Source organism: Otolemur garnettii, unplaced genomic scaffold, assembly GCF_000181295.1.
Source record: "Otolemur garnettii isolate 467f Iridium unplaced genomic scaffold, OtoGar3 scaffold00004, whole genome shotgun sequence".
Classification (NCBI taxonomy): domain Eukaryota; kingdom Metazoa; phylum Chordata; class Mammalia; order Primates; family Galagidae; genus Otolemur; species Otolemur garnettii.
Genome location: NW_003852399.1, coordinates 27,698,147 through 27,711,074, shown reverse-complemented (window position 1 = coordinate 27,711,074; position 12,928 = coordinate 27,698,147). Strand labels below are relative to the sequence as shown.

The 12,928-nt window shown below is 44.1% G+C and overlaps 2 pseudogenes; one reads left to right on the top strand and one right to left on the bottom strand.

The window, feature by feature from the left end:
- Positions 1–1,600: 1,600 nt before the first annotated feature.
- LOC100955598 lies at positions 1,601–2,125 on the bottom strand (annotated as a pseudogene).
- A 7,668-nt stretch (positions 2,126–9,793) lies between these two features.
- LOC100955285 lies at positions 9,794–11,396 on the top strand (annotated as a pseudogene).
- Positions 11,397–12,928: the final 1,532 nt, after the last annotated feature.

Genomic DNA, 12,928 nt, shown 5'->3' with positions numbered 1-12,928 from the left:
AAAAACAAAAAAAAACCCAAACCCAGCCCTGGCCAAAAACTGCAAAAAAAAAAAAAAGAAAAAAAGAGTTTTTCCCATACTTTCTTCCAGAGCTTTTATTGTTTTATGTTTTAAATTTAAGTCTTTCTCCACTATGAGTTAATTTTTTTCCCCACACCAAAATAGTACTTTATTTTGTAAATTTTGACCCATTCTTACTACGATGTTACTTTTTTTCAGCTGTCAAGTATACAAGGTGAAGAAAAATTTTGAGACTGGGGCTGTACCTAGAAAATAAACTTCTTCTTCTTTTTTTTTTTAAGCCCTCAGTAGAGTGCTGCTGTATCATAGCTCACAGCAACCTCCAACTCCTGGGCTTAGGCAATTCTCTTGCCTCTACCTCCCGAGTAGCTGGGACTACAAACACCTGCCACAACATCCGGCTATTTTTGTTGTTGTTGTTGCAGTTTGGCCGGGGCCGGGTTCAAACCTGCCACCCTCAGTATATGGGGCTGGTGCCCTACGCACTGAGCCACAGGCATTGCCCCAAAAACTTCTTAAACTCTACATACACATTTCAAAACTGCTGGGTTCTAAGTCCATCTATGAACTCCAGGGCTGCCAGTATAATGTGCAATGCATTAAAGCTACACTATCCAAATAGCTTATTAATTCTGCATAAATCAGGTCAAGCAATGTGTCAACCTATAGCAGACTGTGCACTTTAACTGAACTGGGAAAATATTCACTCTTTTGAACTTTAAATCATTTGATGTCAAACAATGAAGCAAATCCCAACAGTGTATACAAAAAACAGCTTTGCATTTACAAAAGATTATTTCCCATACCAATGAATCCAGGCAGCTAACTCAATGGTTTATGCAACTTTATTGAAGAAAAATAAATCAATTACTAGCAGAGCTATTAGTGGATCACTCATCCATTGACAGCTTACATCATTTATTCAGTGCTATATGTATTAAACAGTGTATTGGAAGATAGATTAACTAATAGCTCCAAGCCTTCTAACAATTTAAATGAAAATTACAAAATGTTTGAGACTCCTATTTGGAATACAAAGGATATTTGACTTCCAATTTCCATTCTCTGTAGAACAATAACAGGTCATTCCTTTACTGACATACATAAACTACATCACATTTTCTGTTCTGCTAATTCTATAAATTCAAAACCAATTCTCCAGCCACATCAGTTATGAACAAAAAGTATATCAGGTAACCTCAAATCTCTCACAGTGGAAGACTTAAATAAGAATGGATGCTGCCTGAATAGTGCTGTTCCTTTGATGTGACAACTGAGTATCCATCTCCCTCCCCCCTCAGGTGATTTCTTCAGCATGTTAGAGCAATAAGGAATGGTTTTAGTCTCATAACCAAATTAGAGTTAGACATTGGCCACTTAATATGCATGCTCCATTTAAAAAAAAATTCTTAGGCAACTGTTCTCTTGTAACTCCTTTACAGTTTCTAAAAGCAGTTATTGTCCAAAGCTGGAAGAGCTTAAGTCTTCTCTGATAAGCATATGAATGAATGGAGGGAGGTAAACAAAAAATAAAATTAAAAAAGATGAGGTCTGATAGGGAAGCAGCCAGATAAGAAAATCAAAAAAGGAATAGTAATTTAAAGTTTATTCCAGCTATAATGCAGGTTATTCTGACTTTAAGTTGGCATCTCATGGCATACTTCTGAGTCCATTCCCAAGATATTCTGTTGTTCTTATCTCTGTTTTATAGATCCACACAGTCTCTGGTGCCAGGGCATCATCTGGGTTTGGATCACATAACAGTGAACAAATGGATAAAAGAACATTAGAAATAGTTAAAGGAGGAGACCACCGTGATCTTAGAATATCAAGACAAATGCTGCCATTACTGTTAATATTTGGATGATAAATTCTTGTTGTAAATGCAACCTTAGGTGGTTTGAAGGGGTAGTCTGTAGGAAAATGAATTGTCAAAAAGAGTATACTGCTTTGATGTGGGCTGTCATTAAGTCCTGTAATTGTGGCTCGCCAATGAAACATCATCCCCAACTGGACCTGCAGAACATCATGCTGGAGGGTCATGGGTCAAATCACTAAGTTCCTTATTAATCCGTTTCAGCGCCATAGTCTGTGCTTTTCATCTGGCTCCTCACTATCCTGGTGTGTGCTCAATGGTCCAGCCAAAACCCTTGATTATCCAGGTGACAGGGAAGGATTGTCTTGTCTCACACGGGCTCTGCCAGACAGGCACAGAGGGGCCTCCCTCAAGTTGAGGCCTGGGCCTCCACTCCAGTGGCAGCTGGCCCTATAGGGCTCACGTGCATGACACAGCCAAGACATGTCTTATCATGAGTTAATTTGTGTAAGTGGAAAGAGGTACAGGTCCAGTTTCAGTCTTTTACATGTGGTTATCCAGTTCTCCGTGTACCATCTGTTAAATAGGGATTCTTTTCCCCAGTTTACGCTTTTGTTTTATCAAAGATCAGATGGCAACATGAAGTTGGTTTCACCTCTAAGTTCTCTAAACTGTTCCATACATCTGTGTCTCTATTTTTATGTCAGTACCACACTGTTTTGATCACCACAGACTTGTAGTATAACTTGAAATCTGATAATGTGATGCCTCCAGGTTTGTTTTCACTTCTTAGGATTGCAGTGGCTATTAGGTTTTCTTTGTGGTTCCATACAAAATGAAGAACTATTCTTTCAAGGTCTTTGAGTATGATATTGGTGCTCTAATGGGGATTGCATTAAATCTATAGATGGCTCTGGGTAGTATAAACATTTTAACAATGTCAATTCTTCCTAGCCATGACCTATAGGTTTTTTGTTTATTTGTTTTGTTTTTTTGAGACAGAGTCTCACTGTGTCACCTCAGCCTCCTAAGTAGCTGGGACTACAGGCGCCAGCCACAATGCCCAGCTATTTTTTTGTTGCAGTTGTCATTGTTGTTTAGCTGGCCCGGGCTGGGTTTCAACCCACCTGTTCTGGTGTATGTGGCTGGTGCCCTAGCCACTGAGCTACAGGCGCCAATCCCATAAGCTATAGTTTTCATTTTGATTCTGTGGCTATTCCATAGCCCTCTCAAAAATTTCTCTTTTTGTTCTAGATACTTAAAGTTCGTTTCTATTGCTTGGAAGAACTCTAATAGATATCTCCTCCTACTTAAAAAAAAAAAAAAACACACACATTTCCTTCACATGTCTTTTGTTTTACATTCAATTTTTCAATATATTAATGAATTTTAGTTTTATGCGCCTACTTGATTTTGTTTCCTGTTCAGCAGTTCTTTCTATAACAACTTCCCAATTCTTTAATTCTTTAATTTTGACAAATCTCTCTATGTAATAAAGCTCATCTTCAAGAAATTTTTCAGGTAGAATACCACAGATAGTCTAATTCTGACCTTTTATGTCTGAGAACATTCTTTTTGACATTGCACATCATTACAGCATTCCTACCCTCAAGTTTCCATGGATATTTCTTTATGATTTTATGGTATTTTTGTTGCACAGAAGGTTGAGGCCAACCTGATATTTTCTCACTGAAAATATCCATTTTTGTGTGTTCAGATTCTTGGAAATTTTCTCATATGTTTTGTTATTTTTTCTGCTTCACTTGTTTTTACCTTCAGAACTTCTACAAAGTCAGTCTTACAACTCTTACAGTTGCTGTCGACAGAACATCAATTTAAATTATAGGGGTTAAAGTTTAATTATAGATAAAAGAATTCACTCAAGCCCAGTTTAAACAGAGTGATGCCTACTAAAGTCTATGAACTTGCTACAGAGTGACTGGAAGATGTGGAGCAGGAGGCTGGACTTCGAGTAATAATTCCTGGAGCTATATCTAAGTGTCTCAGCAAAGTTGCTGCTGCTGATGGGCACCACTACTGATTAAGGACCATGCTGTGTTCAAGCCACCGTCAAGAAAGCTGTCAGTGTAGGAAGTTGCTGCTGTGACTGCTGGTCACACATAGAAGAGAACTGACTGGACATCAGAGATTCTAACAGAGCTGCTTCAATGAAGTACCAAAATGACTCTGGTTACTGTGCTGCCAGGAGAGCCACCTCACAGTGCCTCTGCCCCCTTCCCAATCTCATTCAGATCCAACTATTTGGCGGATGCTATATCACATGCAGAAATCCTCACTGAAAAGGCACATGGAGACTCAGACTTCAGTTTTCCAGCCTCTGGTGTACACGAAGCCATGTTACTGCAAGGTTGGAGAGGTACTGAGGGGGCCACATGGGCACACGAATGAGAAGAGTAAAGGAAATGTATTGACTCTTGGATGTGGGAATTCCAAGGGGTAGAGCTGGCTCTAGACATGACCAGAATCAGAAATTCAAACCATATCACCAGCTTTCTTTCTTCCCATTTATCAGTTCTTAAATTTTATCCACACAGCTAACGTTTAGTAAGCACCTACTATGTTCCAGACGCTGTTCTAAGTACTAAGATGCCATAATGAACAGGACACATATAAATCTTTGCCTCCTTGGTGTTTACTTTGTTTTGCATTAGCTTTGTTCTCTGGCAGGTGCCCTGAAAATGGCATTAAAAATAGCTCTCGGGAGCTGAAGCTTATAAGTTACTTAGTGCTTGAAATATCACAAGGAGTAAGGGCTTTCCTCCCCTAGAATCCATATAAATATCACACAATGAAAATATTCTAATTGGTTTTATTATGTGATGCACCCAAGACCAATCAGAGTTTTGAGGAGCATGTACCATATGTCCACCAGATGTCGGAGAGCCTGTTGCCAAATAGAAAAGGTGCTGAAACGACAGACTTGATGTCTATTACATTCCATTCTTAAACTTCCCAGGGTCCTACACACAAATATGCCACACACATTTCCATACATTCATTTTAAAATGTATTCCTCCATATGACAATGCAAATTTCTCTTCCACAAATGAAGAAACATTCCCTTCCTCTCCAAAAGAAGAAATTCCTAAACTCACCAAGTCTCCATGTGCTATCAAGTCTCTGGGATTCCAAATATGACTCCTCACCATCTAACAACCTATGGATAAATAAGAAATATTAATATACCAGACATATTCAATATTGTAGTATATGTGGTAAAACAGGAAACCACAACAGAAACTCTTTTGAAAACTGGAAGTCATCTTCCAGTGACCCGTCCTCTACAGTATCTGCCTATGCTGCTGGAAGAGACAGCAAGAAGCCTTCCCTGGCACAGAGTGAGTTGATTTGCATCATCCACTCCATGGGCTGGTAACTGAAGCCAGAGATCTAGCAGGTCCTCATTTTTCTGGTTGTTTTTTTTTTTTTTTAAAACAGAGTCTCATTATGCCACCCTCAACAGAGTGCTTTGGCGTCACAACTCACAGCAACCTCACACTCTTGGGCTTAAGCAATTCTCTTACCTCAACCTCCCAAGTAGCTCAAACTACAGGTGCTGGCCACAACGCCCATGTATTTTTTTGTTGCAGTTGTAGTTTTTGCTTAGCTGGCTGGGGCCAGATTCAAACCCGCCAACTTCGATATATGTGGTTACGCACCGTAACCACTGTACTATGGGTGCCGAGCCAGGTCCTTGTTTTTGTTTTGTTTATTTTTATTATTTTTTATTAAATCATAACTTTGTACATTGATGCACTTATGGGGTTCAGGGTACTGCTTCAATATACAAATGTGAAATGTCTACATTGAACTAAGTAACACATCCATCACAATTATACTCATTTCTTAATAATTTTGAAATGTACCAGGTCCTCGTTTTTGAACCTAAACCCACAGCTCTGTGGCTTTTTCTCTTTGTCATAGACTACTCCTTGACCCTTGGTTTAACTCCTGCCAGGCCCTGCCCCTAAATATGACCTAGCACCCCAAGACCCAATAATTTTTCTTTGGTCCATGGTTGTCTTTAAGAGCAGAATTAGTCTTGCCTTTGCCCAGCAGAAAAGTGACAGCAGGAGGTGTCTGAGTGAGGACGAGGAGTTAAGCTTCTACCCCTGTCAGTCTTATCTGCTTTTGCACCTCCCTGCCTTTACTCTCACTAAATTTAGCTTCAGGTTCAAGTGGAGAATACCATTTGCTATGGTTTGGATATTTGTCTCCTCCAAACTTCGTGTTGAGATTTGATCCCCAACGTTGGAAGTGGGGCCTAATGGGAGGTATTTAGGTGGTGGGGGAGGATCCCTCATGAATAGATGAATGCTCTCCTTGGAGGGCAGTACGTGAATGAGGTTTTGCTTTGTTAGTTATTATAAGGAGCCTGGCATTGGCCCTCTCTTTTCTTCTTGCTTCATCTCTCACCATGTGATCTCTACACACACACACACACACACACGCTCCCCTTCTCCTTCCACCATGAGTGGAAGCAACTTGAGGCCCTCGCCAGAACCAGATGCTGGCACCCTGCCTCTGGTAAAGCTTGCAGAACCATAAGCTAAATAAACTTATTTTCTTTAAAATTTCCAGCCTCAGGTATTCCTTTATATAGCAACACAAAACAGACCAAGATACCATTCTTACAATTTTCCAAATGCACATGATTAGCTGATTCTCAGGTATCTTATGGACATCTCAGGTATCTTGCTAGTTACAGGCAGAAAGGACCCCTCAGCAAAGATATATGCCATTCTTTCTCTGCTTGCTGTTTAAGCTAAAGCCTTCTCTTTTAAAAAATAGTTTTGTTGAAATATAATTTCCATTCCATTTGTAACTTAAGTATACAGTTCAATGACTTTTTAGTATATTCATATAGTTGTGCATTCATCAACACAATCAATTTAGAACATTTTCATTACTCCAAAGAAACCTTGCTCCCTTAAGCACTCACCTCACCAGTCCCCTCCATCCCGCTCAGTCCCTGGCAACTACTAATCTACTCCCTGTCTGTATAGATTTCCCTATTCTGGACAATTTAATACACATGGAATCATGTAATATGTGGTCCTTTGTGACTGGATTCTTTCACTTAGAAGAATGTTTTCAAGGTTCATTTGTGTTGTAACAAGTGTCAGAACTTCATCTCACTTAACTGCTGTATAATAGTCCACTGTATGGATATACTACATTTGGCTGTTTCCTACTCTCGGTTATTATAAGTAATGTTGCTATAAGTAGTCATGCACAAGCTTTTATGGAGACAGATATTTTCATTTCTTTTGGAGAATCCAGGAGAATTGCTGAACCATTTGCTAACTCTATGGTTAACTGCTTTGATGAAGGCTGTGTTCTTCCCAACATTACTAAAGCATCAAAAAATAATAAACTTATTCCAATATCTTGACATTTTTCTCAAGTCACTAAAGCATTAGCCATAGAAGGAACATAATTAGATTTTCACAATATACCAGGTGACAGACTAATTTGTGGTTACTCTATAACCCAGGTGTTCAGTTTCCAGATGGGGACAGAATAATCCTCATTACCACTTATCATACCTCAACTCAACTAATTCTGCATGCTGGGGCCTGATGTTTCCCATATTCTATTCAATATTTATCTTATGATTGCAGGTGAACAGAGAAGTTAGATCTCACATATCTGTGAGATCTGACTTCAGATACAGCAGGGTGCAAAGGTTCAAAAGCTGAGCAGAGGCAGATGCCAGCTCTCTACTTTTCAGCAATCCTTTCTCTGTCTTAGCTCAATTCTCAGGCAGGCTTGCTCCGCACAGCAACAAAAGTGCTCTTGGAAGCTCATGATTCAAGATACCAAAAGAGATCCATATCAGTCATTTCATAAAATGCTAATTAGCCCTGCTTGCAGGGGGTGGTGTTGAGGTGGTGGTATTCTTCCCCCGATTCAATTTCCAGGTCCAAGGGAATAGGGTGCTCAGCCTGGGTTACATGGCCATTCCTATGGCAAAAATGGTGGGGTCAAATGATTTATATCCACCTATATCCCCTAGGTGTGGGAAGAGAGGTTACTGCAGGTTTTGTAGGAAAACACACCTACAAAACAAAAAGGAATAACCATCCAATGCTTTCCAAATCTATTATATTCAATCTCATCATTTTCATTTTTATCTTTTTATCATTTTTCTCTCTTTCCTATAAAATGTTTCTCAAATTTTCCCTGTGCATAATTTATTCTGGTTTTTGAAACATTAAGGCTGTAATTTGCCTCCTGCACGTTGGTTTCTACATAGGTTTTAAAATATAACTTGTGTATTTTTAATTATTTGTTTATTTATTTAAGGATGGGGTCTCACTATGCTTTCCAGGCTGGAGTGCAGCGTCTATTCATAGGCACAATCATAGCACACTATAGCCTCAAACTCAAGGGCTCAAGTGATCCTCCCGCCACAGTTTCCTGAATAGTTGGGACTACAGGCACATGCCAATGCACCTGGCTTTAATTTATGTATTTAAATGTTTATTATGAGTCTATTCTGCCCTAGGTATTATGCTAGGATAAGGACCCTATCCTAAGAGAGATTACTGCCTAATAGATGAGGAAGCAAATAAACAGAAAATTATTTAAAAAATGACTTGATTAATGCAAGCTCAGGGTGCTGAGAAGTGCACAGCACAGGCCTCGAGCCAAGTATGGGAAGACTCAGAGGCTTCCTAAAGGAGATGGCGTCTATCAAGAATGAGTATTGGCTCGGCGCCTATAGCTCAACCGGCTAAGGCGCCAGCCACGTACACCTAAGGTGGCGGGTTCGAATCCCCAGCCCGGACCCGCCAAACAACAATGACGGCTGCAACCAAAAAATAGCCGGGCGTTGTGGCGGGCGCCTGTGGTCCCAGCTACTTGGGAGGCGGAGGCAGGAGACTCGCTTGAGCCCAGGAGTTGGAGGTTGCTGTGAGCTGTAATGCCACGGCACTCTACCCAGGGGGACAGCTTGAGGCTCTGTCTAAAAAAAAAAAAAAGAATGAGTATTTATTACCCAAGGAATGGGGACCAAAGAAGGAGAGGAATTTCAGGTCACAGAGCAGTATGTACAGAGGCACGAAGATGTAAGGACATGTTATGAAGGAAGACGACAGATTAGTTCAGTGTGACCACTACATGCAGGGCATAGTGAGCAGCAAGACCCAGGCTGGTGAGGTGCAGAGGATACAGATCCTAAATCACACTGCAGCTGTGTGCCTGGGGCTTGATTTTAACCCGAGGCACGGAAAGGTATAAACAGGAGGGTTACATGGTTGGAGTTGCATTTTCAAATGGCAACTCTGGTGGTAGTATGGAGAGGGCCCTTCAGAATCCAAGAAGATTGTTCAAGAGGTTACCGCAGCCACAGTGGTGAAGGAAGGTGAGGGCCTTCACAGGCCCAGCTCCTTCTTATGATAGGTCAGAAGTTCAGCTGGCACGCGTTTGGAGATTTTGTCCAACTACCTAGCAGCTAGAAAATGATTTTCAGCTAGGGCAACCGGACCACAGGGGCAGGAAAGTGAGGGCCCAGGTCGGCCCTGGCATGCGGGAGGCCTGGTTGGCAGCGGCCGACGCAGGGACAGCAACCCTAGAACAGCGAGGGGGCCACCAACTACCTGGCAGCGGTGGCGAAGGCTTAGGATCCTCGTGGACTGCTTGTCCGTCCTTCTGCGCTGAGCGCCCTGTCACCGAGAAGAGCTGGGGCCGCTGTGCTCTGGGGAACAGCCAGAACTGGACCTCTACAGGGTGATGGGATGCAGTGGCAGCAGGGCGACTCAGAGTCGGGGGAGGGGAGGAGGAGCCCAGCAGGATGGAGCTCAGTGCCGTGGTCGGTGGGCCAGAGGCGGCGGCGACCACCGTGGGCTCCAAGACGGTGAGCTGGGTCCACCTGGGGCCTAATGAAGATCAAGACAGAGTTTGTCCAAGCTGTGGTGCGACATGACCTTCAGCAAAAGGACAACGGGCATCCTGAAGAAGGCCCATGAGCTGTCCAGGCTGACAAAGGCACAGGTGGGGTTGCTGGTGGCCAGTGGACAGGCCATGTGCATACCTTTGCCTCCTGCACACTGCGGCCTATGATCACCAATGAGACCCGCTAGGCACCGAGTCAGGCCTGCGTCCACTTGCCAGACCCTCCAGCCCGCTCAGACCCCCCACTGCAGGCTGGCCCACCTGCCAGATGTCTGAGTCTGACCACAGCCGGGAGGCCAAGGACAAACGGAAGCTGGCGTTTGCAGTCACCGACCTGACCACCGCAGCTGGGTCAGGTCGCCAGTAGGACGTGAACAGGGGCGGTGTGTCCAGCGGCTGGGCAGCTCGGGCTGGGCCGACTTGGCTGCTGTGGGGGTGCAACTGGTTGCTAATGGAGGCCTTGCGGGTGCCAGATGGTGCAGACTTGTTTTGGGGAGCTGGTTCTCTGGGGGGGACTGATTAATGTCCTTTGGACTTTCTGATATGGACAGATAGATGTGAGTTGTTATGGAAATATGTGATGGGATGGGTGGAGGGCATGATCAAGGCCATGGGAAATTTCCAAGAAGCTGATATCCCTGGAAGTTGGATATAAAACCCAGCACTGCGCTCTCCCTGATGCCTGTGGTTAATAGGACTGGGTTGTTTGCTCTCCAAACTGTTAAAATAAACTTTTTGGCTAAATTTGACTTGTTCTTGCTCCTTCAATTATTTTGGCAACTGCCTTGAGCCTTGACCTGGCCACCCTGACGTTCTGGTGAGCCAGCCAGGAGCAGCTCTTGTTTAAACTTTGACACTTGGCCCGCTTGCTCTGCTCATTCATTCCATGTACTTGGTGCTGGTATCCAAGAACCCGGGAACACAGGGACCTGACATCTGGTCGCAGCCCTGAAAGTGCCACCTCACCATCCAAGCAGCTTCCAGCACCTCTACCACCATGCAAGGAAGCTGTGGCCCCTCTTTCCCCATCACCACCTACCTGGCACCATGTCTGCTGGTCGGCCCCAGTGCTGTGGGCAGGACTGGGCTGATGAAGAGTACAGGCAGCAGCCCTGTCTCCTCTGGCGGCCTTACACAGCTGCCTGCCAGATTCACCCTCACACCTGGTGGGTCAATGGTCCAGCAGGCCCCAGTTGTAGGCCATTCAGGTGCACCAGGCCCCAAAGCAATCATCTCCCTCTTGTGACAGCAGCATAGACCTCATGCTGACTTCCTCAGTGGGATAGTGATGCTGCCTGCCACCATCATGATTCATCCATGCCCACAACTGTAGGTGCCCATATCCCCTACACGGTGGGTGATATGCCCCCACCTCAGGCTTGGCTGATGGCAGCCTTACCATTCTGAATGCCTTCTCTTAGACTCCATCCACAATGCAGGTGTCCCTCAGCCAGGTCCAGGAGCAAGGAGGCATCCCCCAGGTGTTCCTGACAGCACCATCTGGACAGTGCAGATCCCTGTTTCTGCAGTTGAGCTTCACCAGATGGCTGTGATAGGGCAGCAGGCTGGGAGCAGCTGTAACCTCGCTGAGCTACAGCTGGTGAACCTTGACGCCACCCACGGCACCAAGAGTGAGTGATCCACCTGCCATCCTGGACATAGAGCCCAATGGACGGCACCACTTATTTATTGTTGCCTTCTCACATTTTCTTTACACACACATGGACAGAGCCCCAGGAGGGAGGCAGGGAGGAGGAACAGGCAGCCACAGGATTGAGCTCTCTCACTCTAGCCAAAGAAATGGGCCTGCCCTCCACCCATCCTCCCTCACCATCCCCTCTTTCCAGCTCCACCTCCCATTTCAGTTGAAATGTCCTCCCACCTCAGACTCCTCTTGCCAGCTTGGCTTGATGTTTGCCATAAATATCAGCTTACCCAGTGGGACCGTGCCCCACCTTCCCACACACATACCTCTGTGGGCCTGGGCATCATGTCCTGCCCTGAGGAAGAGGCCATCTCCCCTACCCCCTTGGTAGGGGCCATCTCCCCTACCCCCTTGCCGACACCAGGTCAGTCTTGTGTCTGCCACAGTCTGGATCAAAAGAGCACTGTCCCTGCCCCTCAGGGAGTCAGCTAGGGAGATGGGGGGGAGGGTTCTTCTCTTATTCTCTTATGCTGCTGTCCTCTGCCCCTTCGGCTCTTGAGTAGCTGGGCCTGTGCGTAGGCCAGTGCCTTGGACCACCTGCCCTGCCTTGTCATCCCCTGGACCCCCAGGGGCTCCTAGATTGGAGGGAACAAGCAGCATTCCCTTCTTCCCCTTGTCTTTCCCCCTCCTCCCAGCTGCTTTACTTAAACTTGATTTTGAACTTTTTATTTAAGGAGATGAATTGAAAAAAAATACATATATTTTAAAAAATGTTTTAAATGATTTTTATAGGGTGAAAGCCTCCTTACCTTTAAGGTAGTGGCTCAGGTGTCACATTCACAGAGAGACCTTCACTGACCACCTTATCTAAGGAAGCAACACCCCTAACACACCAACGCACATATAATATCCATGAGGATGAGGATGTCATCTATCTTATTGACTTCAGTATTCCAGAGCCCACACACAGTAGGGCATCCACATGTGTTTAGTGGATGAGTGTTGAATGAATTAAAGCCATTCTCATCGTTAGGCAATACGCACAAGTCCCTCAAGCCGAGGCCACTGAAGAGAAAGGCTCTTGTGGTGAGGTCATGGTTAGAGAGAGCCTCAGGGATGGGCATTTTCTGGGCCCCTTATCTTGCCTTCCATGTTACTACAGCTCTACTGGCCTGAAGAGTGTTCTCTAGTTCTTTAATGAACAATTAGCTCTAAGGAGTATGAGAGGCTACGTTTTTGTCAGAGGCTATATTCGCTAGATACATGGACAAATCCTTTAGAAGAATGAAGCAACATAGGGTTGAAAAAGGTGGGGGGGGGGGTGAGAGAGATTGAGAAGGATAAGAACACAGAAGGAAGAGAAGAAGGAGGAAGAAATTGGAGCCAAGATTTAGAAAGAGAAGGATGGGCAGCATCCAGGTACAGCTCATCTCTTAGACTCTGCAATTAAATAAACCAACAAGTTACTTTTGGAGCTAAATTAATTTCTATTGATTTGAGGAACTTTCTTTTTTTTTTTTTTTTTT